General features: G+C 41.4%; 1 non-coding gene across 1 annotated transcript; it reads right to left on the bottom strand.

Moving 5' to 3' along the window:
• Positions 1–548: 548 nt before the first annotated feature.
• Positions 549–621, bottom strand: TRNAV-CAC. The gene has a single exon. It is a non-coding gene; the product is annotated as a tRNA-Val (tRNA).
• Positions 622–13,876: the final 13,255 nt, after the last annotated feature.

The raw sequence follows: 13,876 nt of genomic DNA, 5'->3' as shown, positions 1-13,876 counted from the left end.
AGACTTTGTCCGACGTGTGCGGAGCGACGGTGGGATTCTGATTCAGCAACTATGTTGCGCTCGTTTCCCTGGACTACGGGTAACAGGCTGGAGCCTGAGCAGGATCTGAAAAAGGGACTGGCCTTTCAGGACTCGGCCCAGAATCAGAACGTGGCCGTCGGGGATCTGGGTCGGAACCGACGGCTTCATTCATCCAACGGCCGTTTCCGGTTCCTAACCTGCGAAGAGCTCCTTCCTGCTGTCAGAAAAGACACAACACAGAAACCGAAGGGGCCGGAAGAGGAGCAAAGGTTCCTACTGACCAGAAAAGTCCCAGTGCTCCCGAGGGACCGAACCACCCACGGCCGCCGCCGCCAGGGCGCGCCCACATCCGCCCCGCGCCCGCAGCTGGGAGTTGCTCCGCCTTTGGGGTCTGCGTCTGTGTCCTACTGGCTCTCCTCCGACCTGGGGGCCCAGGATCTCACTGCCATCTTGGCTGATAATCTACACGACCCGAACAGAGCCGGAAGAAAAAAAAAAAAAGAGAAAGAAAATGTATTGGTAACCACTGTTTCCGCCCGGTTTCGAACCGGGGACCTTTCGCGTGTGAGGCGAACGTGATAACCACTACACTACGGAAACTGTGTTGACGACTTCTTTCTCGCAAACCTTCCTTGAAAGGTTGCAGCTCCTCACGGCTTTCCTTCCTGATCATGTGGCCGAGCTATATGTATACATTGACCCACTATATAACCCGGCCTCACCCCGAAATAAGCTGACGCCCCTGCCAGGCTGCGGCCGCTTGCGGGGATATCGTGGCCACAGGGACGTGGTAAGCTCTTGGTGCCCTCTCAGAAAACTTCCACCACAACTGGGGCTCCAGCTAGGGTGGTTGCTGTTTAAACCCCGAGTCCGTGGGGCAGGTCTCCAGGCTTCCTCAGCCGCTCGTCGTCGAGTTTTCCGGATCCTGTAGATGCCACAGCAACGCTGAACGGGGAGCGTGGACTGCCCAGGGCACAGGTCACCCACGGGCACTTAGCGCGCGCGACCTGCCCCGGCACTGGAGAGAAACTGAGCAGCAACCGCAGGTAGGAAGAAACTTGTGACAGACTTGGCCAAGGTAAGTAGAACCGTCTCATATATGAAACAATAAAAATACACCTTATCTTTGCCCAGCTCTTAATTTAGAAGGCACTTCCACACTGTTTACCGCGTTTAATTAATTTTTACAACAGTGCTACGAGAGGGGCATTAACCCTATTCTAAAGATGAGAGTGAAGCTAAATGGAACAACCAGTTAACGAGGAAGGGTATGCAACCCTGACATTCTACATCTCATTATCCGAGAAAGCAAACGGACAGGGAGAGATAGTGGAGTCATAAACACTGCAGAGGCCTGTATGAGAGAGTATGCCAGGAGGAGTTCAGGAAACTTCTGTGGATGGTATCCCGGATCTCAAAATACCTTCTTGCAAAATGACAGCTCAGGTCAAACGACCTCATCCTCTCAATAGTGTTGGAGGTGAAATTCTCTGGTGAGGAATGCCACTGTGAGGAGGGCATTAGGGATTATGGAGAGACTTTTAGAACTGAACTCTGGATAGGTTTAATAGCAAATTAAACACAACAGAAGACAGGATTAGTGAACCCAAAGATAGATTAATGGAAAGTATCCGAACAGAAGAACACATATACAAAGGAAAAATAGAACAGAATCTAACAAAGGCGTCTAATTGGTTCCAGAAGGAAAAAGTAGAACGGGCAGAAGCAATATTTGAAGAGATAATGGCTGAGAACATTCAAAAATGATGAATGATTCCTTCCACAGATTCAAGGAGCAAACCCCAAGCAGGACAAACACAAAGAAAAACATACCGCAGCATATCAGACTTCGATCACTGAAGCTCAAAGATAAAGATAAAATCTTAAAAGTAGATAGAGAAAAAATATGCATTACTTTCAAAAGGGCAACATAAGAATTATGCCTGATTTTCCAACAGAGAAGCCAGGAGACAATGGCATGAAAAACAGAAGAAACACCTGGCAACCTAGAATTATATTACCCAGTGGAAATATCTTTTATATGAAGGCAAAACAAAGATACATGCAGACAAACAAAAGCTGAACAATATATTGCCAGCAGATTGAAGGGAATTTTTCAGGCTGAAGGAATATGATTCCACAAAGAAACACATACATATAAGAAAAAAATGAAGAGTACTTTTAAGGGTAAATATGTGAGTAAATATGAAAGAATATTGACTATTTTAAGTAACAATAACAATAATGTCTCCTAAGGCTTATAACATATAAGAAGTAAAATCTGTGACAATAATAGCATAAATGGCAGAAGGAGTAAATGGAACTATTGAAAGACTCTTGCATTGTTCATACAGTGGTAAACATACTAATTTATTAAGACCAATAAATCAAGGATACCTATTGTAATCTCTAGGTTAACCACTAAAAGAATCATACAAAAAGATATATGTAGTGACAAAGTAAAATAAAGGAATAAAGGACATTTGGAGCAAACAGAAAACAAATAGCAAGAAGTAAGATAAACCTAACTATATGTTTTGGTTTGCTAAAGCTGCCATTATGCAATATATCAAAAATGGATTGGCTTTTACAATGGGGATTTATTAGCTTACAAATCTGCAGTGCTAAGGCAGTGAAAATGTCCAAATTAAGTCATCAACAGGATGATACCTTCTCTGGAGAAAGGCTGCCAGCATCTGGGACACCTCTGTCACATGGGAAGGCATATGGCTGGAGTCTGCTGATTCTTCTTTCCCAGTTTCACTGCCTTCAGCTTCTGGCTTCAGTGGCTTCCTGTCTCAGATCCCCTGGGGGCTTTTTCTCTGTGTTCTCTGGACTTTTTCTGTCTTTTATCCTCTCATAAAGGACTCTAGTAAAAGGATTAAGCAGGCATTCCACCTTGATGCTCAGGAAGAGTTTTGCCACCCCAGGCTTGGGAGAGGGTGGAGCACATTCCCAGGGGATAGGGGAGAGCCTGGCTACCACCCCACTGTTCAGAGAGGGTAGAGTCTTTGCCACAGAGAGGCAGAGTCCAGGTCCAATGTTTGAGGAGGGTGGGGCTGAGAAGGTGGTCTACCCAATGTGTGGATAGGTTGGTGCACTCACCCCAGATTTGGAGAAAAAAGGGCTGCTGCATGAGCCTTAGGAAAGGGTTGGACGCCTGCTCTCTCAAGCCCCAAGGATAAATAACTCTCATATTTTGAAATCTAATGGAGTTTCCCCTGAGGGTTTTAGGAATTGTTTTGGTCCCTTAAACCCTGTTTTCCTTTCAATTTCTCCCTATGGCAGAGGGAATGTTTATCCTATGACTGTCCCTCCTTTGTATATTGGAAGCAGATAACTTGTTCTGAGTTTCACAGGTCCACAGCCAGAGGGGAATTTTGCTTTAGGACAATATCACACATCTGACTGATTTTGATGGGATCTTGTACTTACTTATTGTTACTGAAATGATTTGAGTTTTTGTGATATTGTGATGTGCTGAATGTATTTTGTATATGGAAAGATCATGTCACTTTGGGGTCCAGGGTGTGGAATGTGCCAGTTTGAATGTATTATGTCCCCCAAAACACCATTATCTTTGATGCAATCTTGTGGACAGACATATTAATGTTGATTAGATTCTAATTCTTTGAGTGTTTCCATGGAGATGTGCCCCACCCAACTGTAGGTGATAACTCTGATTAGATAATTTCCATAGAGGTGTGGCCCCACTCATTCAGAGTGGGCCTTGATTTGTTCACTGGGGCCCTATAAAAGTTCAGGCAGAAGGAGTGAGCTTGGTACAGCCAAGAGGGACACTTTGGAGAATGCACAGTAGCTGAGACAGACATTTTGAAGATGGCCGTTGGAAGCTGATGCAGACACTTTGGGGAATGCCATTTTGAAACGCAACCTGGGAGCAAGCAGACGCCAGCCATGTGCCTTCCCAGCTAACAGAGGTTTTCTGGACACCATTGTCCATCGTCCAGTGAAGGTACCCGATTGTCGGTGCATTACCTTGGACACTTTGTGGCCTTAAGACTGTAATTGTGTAACCAAATAAACCCCCTTTTATAAAAGCCAATCCATGTCTGGTGTTTTGCATTCCGGCAGCATTAGCAAACCAGAACACCCACACTGAATGGGCTGGGTCACATTTCAATCGAAATAACCTAACAAAAAGGTCCCACCCACAACAGGTCTGCACCTACAGGAATGAATTAAAAGAACATGCCAGAGGCGGGGCAAGATGGCAGACTGGTGAGCTGTAAGTTTTAGTTACTCCTCCAGGAAAGTAGGTAAAAAGCCAGGAACTGTGTGGACTGGACACCACAGAGCAATCTGTCTTTGGGCATACTTCATACAACACTCATGAAAACGTGGAACTGCTGAGATCAGCGAAATCTGTAAGTTTTTGTGGCCAGGGGACCCGCGCCCCTCCCTGCCAGGCTCAGTCCCAGGGGAGGAGGGGCTGTCAGCTCCGGGAAGGAGAAGGGAGAACTGCAGTGGCTGCTCTTATTGAAAACTCATTCTACTGATTCAAACTCCAACCATAGATAGACTGAGACCAGACACCAGAGACTCTGAGAGCAGCCAGCCCAGCAGAGAGGAGACAGGCATAGAAAAAAAACAACACGAAAAACTCCAAAATAAAAGCAGAGGATTTTTGGAGTTCTGGTGAACACAGAAAGGGGAAGGGCGGAGCTCAGGCCTTGAGGCGCATATGCAAATCCCGAAGCAAAGCTGATCTCTCTGCCCTGTGCACCTTTCCTTAATGGCCCTGGTTGCTTTGTCTATTAGCATTTCAATAACCCATTAGATCTCTGAGGAGGGCCGTCTTTTGTTTTTTTGTTTTTTTGTTTTTTTGTTTTTTTTTTAAATCCTTTTTGCTTTTTCTAAAACAATTACTCTAAGAAGCTCAATACAGAAAGCTTCAAAGAATTGCAATTTGGGCACGTCAAGTCAAGAGCAGAACTAAGAGAGCTCTGAGACAAAAGGCAATAATCCAGTGGCTGAGAAAATTCACTAAACAACACAACTTCCCAAGAAAAGAGGGGTGTCCGCTCACAGCCACCATCCTGGTGGACAGGAAACACTCCTGCCCATCGCCAGCCCCATAGCCCAGAGCTGCCCCAGACAACCCAGTGTGACGGAAGTGCTTCAAATAACAGGCACACACCACAAAACTGGGCGTGGACATTAGCCTTCCCTGCAACCTCAGCTGAATGTCCCAGAGCTGGGAAGGTGGAGCAGTGTGAATTAACAAAGCCACATTCAGCCATCATTTGAGCAGACTGGGAGCCTCCCTACACAGCCCAGCAGCCCAGAACTGCCCTGGGGGGACGGCACTCACCTGTGACATAGCACAGTCATCCCTCAACAGAGGACCCGGGGTGCACAGCCTGGAAGAGGGGCCCACTTGCAAGTCTCAGGAGCCATACGCCAATACCAAAGACCTGTGGGTCAGTGGCAGAGACAAACTGTGGCAGGACTGAACTGAAGGATTAGACTACTGCAGCAGCTTTAAAACTCTAGGATCATCAGGGAGATTTGATTGTTAGGGCCACCCCCCCTCCCTGACTGCCCAGAAACACGCCCCACATACAGGGCAGGCAACACCAACTACACACGCAAGCTTGGTACACCAATTGGGCCCCACAAGACTCACTCCCCCACTCACCAAAAAGGCTAAGCAGGGGAGAACTGGCTTGTGGAGAACAGGTGGCTCGTGGACGCCACCTGCTGGTTAGTTAGAGAAAGTGTACTCCACGAAGCTGTAGATCTGATAAATTAGAGATAAGGACTTCAATAGGTCTACAAACCCTAAAAGAACCCTATCAAGTTCAGCAAATGCCACGAGGCCAAAAACAACAGAAAATTATAAAGCATATGAAAAAACCAGACGATATGGATAACCCAAGCCCAAGCACCCAAATCAAAAGACCAGAAGAGGCAAAGCACCTAGAGCAGCTACTCAAAGAACTAAAGATGAACAATGAGACCATAGTATGGGAGATAAAGGAAATCAAGAAGACCCTAGAAGAGCATAAAGAAGACATTGCAAGACTAAATAAAAAAATGGATGATCTTATGGAAATTAAAGAAACTGTTGACCAAATTAAAAATATTCTGGACACTCATAGTACAAGACTAGAGGAAGTTGAACAACGAATCAGTGACCTGGAAGATGACAGAATGGAAAATGAAAGCATAAAAGAAAGAATGGGGAAAAAAATTGAAAAACTCGAAATGGACCTCAGGGATATGATAGATAATATGAAACGTCCGAATATAAGACTCATTGGTGTCCCAGAAGGGGAAGAAAAGGGTAAAGGTCTAGGAAGAGTATTCAAAGAAATTGTTGGGGAAAACTTCCCAAATCTTCTAAACAACATAAATACACAAATCATAAATGCTCAGCGAACTCCAAATAGAATAAATCCAAAAAAACCCACTCCGAGACATATACTGATCACACTGTCAAACATAGAAGAGAAGGAGCAAGTTCTGAAAGCAGCAAGAGAAAAGCAATTCACCACATACAAAGGAAACAGCATAAGACTAAGTAGTGACTACTCAGCAGCCACCATGGAGGCGAGAAGGCAGTGGCACGATATATTTAAAATTCTGAGTGAGAGGAATTTCCAGCCAAGAATACTTTATCCAGCAAAGCTCTCCTTCAAATTTGAGGGAGAGCTTAAATTTTTCACAGACAAAGAAATGCTGAGAGAATTTGCTAACAAGAGACCTGCCCTACTGGAGATACTAAAGGGAGCCCTACAGACAGAGAAACAAAGACAGGACAGAGAGACTTGGAGAAAGGTTCAGTACTAAAGAGATTCGGTATGGGTACAATAAAGGATATTAATAGAGAGAGGGAAAAATATGGCAAACATAATCCAAAGGATAAGATGGCCGATTCAAGAAATGCCTTCACGGTTTTAACGTTGAATGTAAATGGATTAAACTCCCCAATTAAAAGATATAGATTCGCAGAATGGATCAAAAAAAATGAACCATCAATATGTTGCATACAAGAGACTCATCTTAGACACAGGGACACAAAGAAACTGAAAGTGAAAGGATGGAAAAAATATTTCATGCAAGCTACAGCCAAAAGAAAGCAGGTGTAGCAATATTAATCTCAGATAAAATAGACATCAAATGCAGGGATGTTTTGAGAGACAAAGAAGGCCACTACATACTAATAAAAGGGGCAATTCAGCAAGAAGAAATAACAATCATAAATGTCTATGCACCCAATCAAGGTGCCACAAAATACATGAGAGAAACACTGGCAAAACTAAAGGAAGCAATTGATGTTTCCACAATAATTGTGGGAGACTTCAACACATCACTCTCTCCTATAGATAGATCAACCAGACAGAAGACCAATAAGGAAATTGAAAACCTAAACAATCTGATAAATGAATTAGATTTAACAGACATCTACAGGACATTACATCCCAAATCACCAGGATACACATACTTTTCTAGTGCTCACGGAACTTTCTCCAGAATAGATCATATGCTGGGACATAAAACAAGCCTCAATAAATTTAAAAAGATTGAAATTATTCAAAGCACATTCTCTGACCACAATGGAATACAATTAGAAGTCAATAACCATCAGAGACTTAGAAAATTCACAAATACCTGGAGGTTAAACAACACACTCCTAAACAATCAGTGGGTTAAAGAAGAAATAGCAAGAGAAATTGCTAAATATATAGAGACGAATGAAAATGAGAACACAACATACCAAAACCTATGGGATGCAGCAAAAGCAGTGCTAAGGGGGAAATTTATAGCACTAAACGCATATATTAAAAAGGAAGAAAGAGCCAAAATCAAAGAACTAATGGATCAACTGAAGAAGCTAGAAAATGAACAGGAAACCAATCCTAAACCAAGTAGAAGAAAAGAAATAACAAGGATTAAAGCAGAAATAAATGACATAGAGAACAAAAAAACAATAGAGAGGATAAATATCACCAAAAGTTGGTTCTTTGAGAAGATCAACAAGATTGACAAGCCCCTAGCTAGACTGACAAAATCAAAAAGAGAGAAGACCCATATAAACAAAATAATGAATGAAACAGGTGACATAACTGCAGATCCTGAAGAAATTAAAAAAATTATAAGAGGATATTATGAACAACTGTATGGCAACAAACTGGATAATGTAGAAGAAATGGACAATTTCCTGGAAACATATGAACAACCTAGACTGACCAGAGAAGAAATAGAAGACCTCAACCAACCCATCACAAGCAAAGAGATCCAATCAGTCATCAAAAATCTTCCCACAAATAAATGCCCAGGGCCAGATGGCTTCACAGGGGAATTCTACCAAACTTTCCAGAAAGAACTGACACCAATCTTACTCAAACTCTTTCAAAACATTGAAAAAAATGGAACACTACCTAACTCATTTTATGAAGCTAACATCAATCTAATACCAAAACCAGGCAAAGATGCTACAAAAAAGGAAAACTACTGGCCAATCTCCCTAATGAATATAGATGCAAAAATCCTCAACAAAATACTTGCAAATCGAATCCAAAGACACATTAAGAAAATCATACACCATGACCAAGTGGGGTTCATTCCAGGCATGCAAGGATGGTTCAACATAAGAAAAACAATCAATGTATTACAACACATTAAAAACTCGAAAGGGAAAAATCAATTGATCATCTCAATAGATGCTGAAAAAGCATTTGACAAAATCCAACATCCCTTTTTGATAAAAACACTTCAAAAGGTAGGAATTGAAGGAAACTTCCTCAACATGATAAAGAGCATATATGAAAAACCCGCAGTCAGCATAGTACTCAATGGTGAGAGACTGAAAGCCTTCCCTCTAAGATCAGGAACAAGACAAGGATGCCCGCTGTCACCACTGTTATTCAACATTGTGCTGGAAGTGCTAGCCAGGGCAATCCGGCAAGACAAAGAAATAAAAGGCATCCAAATTGGAAAAGAAGAAGTAAAACTGTCTTTGTTTGCAGACGATATGATCTTATATCTAGAAAACCCTGAGAAATCGACGATACAGCTACTAGAGCTAATAAACAAATTTAGCAAAGTAGCGGGATACAAGGTTACTGCACATAAGTCAGTCATGTTTCTATATGCTAGAAATGAACAAACTGAAGAGACACTCAAGAAAAAGATACCATTTTCAATAGCAACTAAAAAAATCAAGTACCTAGGAATAAACTTAACCAAAGATGTAAAAGACCTATACAAAGAAAACTACATAACTCTACTAAAAGAAATAGAAGGGGACCTTAAAAGATGGAAAAATATTCCATGTTCATGGATAGGAAGGCTAAATGTCATTAAGATGTCAATTCTACCCAAACTCATCTACAGATTCAATGCAATCCCAATCAAAATTCCAACAACCTACTTTGCAGACTTGGAAAAGCTAGTTATCAAATTTATTTGGAAAGGGAAGATGCCTCGAATTGCTAAAGACACTCTAAAAAAGAAAAACGAAGTGGGAGGACTTACACTCCCTGACTTTGAAGCTTATTATAAAGCCACAGTTGCCAAAACAGCATGGTACTGGCACAAAGATAGACATATAGATCAATGGAATCGAATTGAGAACTCAGAGATAGACCCTCAGATCTATGGCCGACTGATCTTTGATAAGGCCCCCAAAGTCACCGAACTGAGCCATAATGGTCTTTTCAACAAATGGGGCTGGGAGAGTTGGATATCCATATCCAAAAGAATGAAGGAGGACCCCTACCTCACCCCCTACACAAAAATTAACTCAAAATGGACCAAAGATCTCAATATAAAAGAAAGTACCATTAAACTCCTAGAAGATAATGTAGGAAAACATCTTCAAGACCTTGTATTAGGAGGCCACTTCCTAGACTTTACACCCAAAGCACAAGCAACAAAAGAGAAAATAGATAAATGGGAACTCCTCAAGCTTAGAAGTTTCTGCACCTCAAAGGAATTTGTCAAAAAGGTAAAGAGGCAGCCAACTCAATGGGAAAAAATTTTTGGAAACCATGTATCTGACAAAAGACTGATATCTTGCATATACAAAGAAATCCTACAACTCAATGACAATAGTACAGACAGCCCAATTATAAAATGGGCAAAAGATATGAAAAGACAGTTCTCTGAAGAGGAAATACAAATGGCCAAGAAACACATGAAAAAATGTTCAGCTTCACTAGCTATTAGAGAGATGCAAATTAAGACCACAATGAGATACCATCTAACACCGGTTAGAATGGCTGCCATTAAACAAACAGGAAACTACAAATGCTGGAGGGGATGTGGAGAAATTGGAACTCTTATTCATTGTTGGTGGGACTGTATAATGGTTCAGCCACTCTGGAAGTCAGTCTGGCAGTTCCTTAGAAAACTAGATATAGAGCTACCATTCGATCCAGCGATTGCACTTCTCGGTATATACCCGGAAGATCGGAAAGCAGTGACACGAACAGATATCTGCACGCCAATGTTCATAGCAGCATTATTCACAATTGCCAAGAGATGGAAACAACCCAAATGTCCTTCAACAGATGAGTGGATAAATAAAATGTGGTATATACACACGATGGAATACTACGCGGCAGTAAGAAGGAACGATCTGGTGAAACATATGACAACATGGATGAACCTTGAAGACATAATGCTGAGCGAAATAAGCCAGGCACAAAAAGAGAAATATTATATGCTACCACTAATGTGAACTTTGAAAAATGTAAAACAAATGGTTTATAATGTAGAATGTAGGGGAACTAGCAGTAGAGAGCAATTAAGGAAGGGGGAACAATAATCCAAGAAGAACAGATAAGCTATTTAACGTTCTGGGGATGCCCAGAAATGACTATGGTCTGTTAATTTCTGATGGATGTAGTAGGAACAAGTTCACTGAAATGTTGCTATATTATGTAACTTTCTTGGAGTAAAGTAGGAACATGTTGGAAGTTAAGCAGTTATCTTAGGTTAGTTGTCTTTTTCTTACTCCCTTGTTATGGTCTCTTTGAAATGTTATTTTATTGTATGTTTGTTTTCTTTTTAACTTTTTTTTTCATACAGTTGATTTAAAAAAGAAGGAAAAGTTAAAAAAAAAAAAGAAAAGAAAAAAGACAAACAAGGAAAAAAAAAAAAAGATGTAGTGCCCCCTTGAGGAGCCTGTGGAGAATGCAGGGGTATTCGCCTACCCCACCTCCATGGTTGCTAACATGACCACAGACATAGGGGACTGGTGGTTTGATGGGTTGAGCCCTCTACCATAAGTTTTACCCTTGGGAAGACGGTTGCTGCAAAGGAGAGGCTAGGCCTCCCTATATTTGTGCCTAAGAGTCTCCTCCTGAATGCCTCTTTGTTGCTCAGATGTGGCCCTCTCTCTCTGGCTAAGCCAACTTGAAAGGTGAAATCACTGCCCTCCCCCCTACGTGGGATCAGACACCCAGGGAAGTGAATCTCCCTGGCAATGTGGAATATGACTCCCGGGGAGGAATGTAGACCCGGCATCGTGGGATGGAGAACATCTTCTTGACCAAAAGGGGGATGTGAAAGGAAATGAAATAAGCTTCAGTGGCAGAGAGATTCCAAAACGAGCCGAGAGATCACTCTGGTGGGCACTCTTACGCACACTTTAGACAACCTTTTTTAGGTTCTAAGGAATTGGGGTAGCTGGTGGTGGATACCTGAAACTATTAAACTACAACCCAGAACCCATGAATCTCGAAGACAGTTGTATAAAAATGTAGCTTATGAGGGGTGACAGTGGGATTGGGAATGCCATAATGACCAAACTCCACTTTGTCTAGTTTATGGATGGATGTGTAGAAAAGTAGGGGAAGGAAACAAACAGACAAAGGTACCCAGTGTTCTTTTTTACTTCAATTGCTCTTTTTCACTCTAATTTTTATTCTTGTTATTTTTGTGTGTGTGCTAATGAAGGTGTCAGGGATTGATTTAGGTGATGAATGTACAACTATGTAATGGTACTGTAAACAATCGAAAGTACAATTTGTTTTGTATGACTGCGTGGTATGTGAATATATCTCAATAAAATGATGATTAGAAAAAAAAAAGAACATGCCTTTTCTGGGGTACATAATGGCTTCAAACTAAAACACTGTATCAGTAATTTCATTAAATATGAATAGAATATCAATAAAAAACAAAAATTGCCAGATTAAATGAAAAAAGAAAATCCAAAACCCAGTTATGTGCTATTTACAATACACTTTAAGTATTAAGACACAGATTAGATGAAATTAAAAGGATAGAAAACAATATACCATGCAAACACTAATCATAAGTGTCCCGGCCCGCGGGACGATCAATGGAAGCTCCAAGTCCTGCGAAGGAAGAATGGTATGGGACAAGAGACACGAAGAATGACAGCAAGACAGGTTTCTGATCAAGCTGCAAAATTTTATTGAAGAGGCAGGGTATATATACTCTAAGGGTGGAGGGAGTGGCTAGTAAGGACGGGTGGCGATCTAGGATTGGCTGCTGCTGTTGCTAGGGTGGAAGGCAGATGTAGGGGGACTGGCAGTTGCTGTTGCTGGGGGTCTGGGATTGGTGGTAACTGTTGCTGGGGTGGATGGCCAATGGGCAGCTACTGTCTAGGTGCGAACTAGCTACTGCTTAGGTGGGAACTACTGTTACTTCCTAGAAGAAGGCTAATTATAGCTTAGGCTGTTCTTGCATCAGCCCTGGTGGCCATGTTGCATGTTACCGGTATCGCTGAAGGTGAATATTATATATGCTACCTTAATTGTCCCCAACACATAAGAAAACTGTGACAATATCAGTATCAGGCAAATTGTCTGGAGATATCTACTAAAACTAAACATATGCCAATCTATGATCTAATTCAAATCCTACATATATATCTAAGAGAAATAAGTATATATGACTACCAAAAGATATTTACAAGAATCTTCTGAGCAGTTTATTTATAACTAAAAACTGGGGAAAAACTCCAAGCGTCTGTTATCATAAATGGATAAATAAATAGGGATATATTTATACAATGAAATACTCACTGCCATAAAAATAACTATTGATATCTGCAACAATATGGATGTATTTTTAAAACATTATGTTGAGTAAAAGATACTAGACACAAAAGAGAACCCACTGTGTGATTTCATTTATATGACATTTCAAGTACCAAAGACGGTGATAAAAGTCACTTCTGGTAGGAAGTATTGATTGGGAAAGAATAAAAGAGAACTTCCTGGAGTGTTGGATATGTTCTATGTCTTGATTTGAGTGGTGATTACACAGCTGTATGCATATGTAAAAATTCATCAACCTCTAAGTTTAATATGAGTGCAAAAAAATAAAAAAGTAAATAAAATGATGTACAATTCCTTAAAAATTAAAAATGCACATATCTTTTGCCTCAGCAATTCCTTTTCTATGAATTTATTCTCCAGATATACCTGCTGTCTTAGCTTCCCAGGGCTACCTTAACAAAGTATCACAGACTGGGTGGCTTAAAACAACAATTTATTGTCTTACAGTTCTGGAGGCTGGAAATCTAAAGTCAAGTTGTCAGCAGGGCCATGCTTCCTCTTAAGTCTATATGGAAGAACCTGTTCCATGCCCCTCTCTCAGCTCTGGCCGTGGCTTGTTGGCAATGTATGACATTCTCTGCCTCAGTTGTCACATGGTGTTCTCCCCTCTCTGTCCTCCTGACCGTGTCCAAATTTCTTCTTTTCCTAAGGACATGAGTCACATTGCATTAAACCATAATCCAGTTTGGCTGCATCTTAACTAATGACATCTTCAAAGATCCTGTTTCCAAATAGGATCACATTCACATTAGTGGAGATTAGGACTTGAATGCAACTTTTTGGGAGACATA

Source organism: Choloepus didactylus, chromosome 2 (assembly GCF_015220235.1).
Source record: "Choloepus didactylus isolate mChoDid1 chromosome 2, mChoDid1.pri, whole genome shotgun sequence".
Lineage (NCBI taxonomy): Eukaryota > Metazoa > Chordata > Mammalia > Pilosa > Megalonychidae > Choloepus > Choloepus didactylus.
The sequence above is the reverse complement of the archived record's forward strand: the minus strand, read 5'-3'. Positions and strand labels throughout refer to the sequence as shown.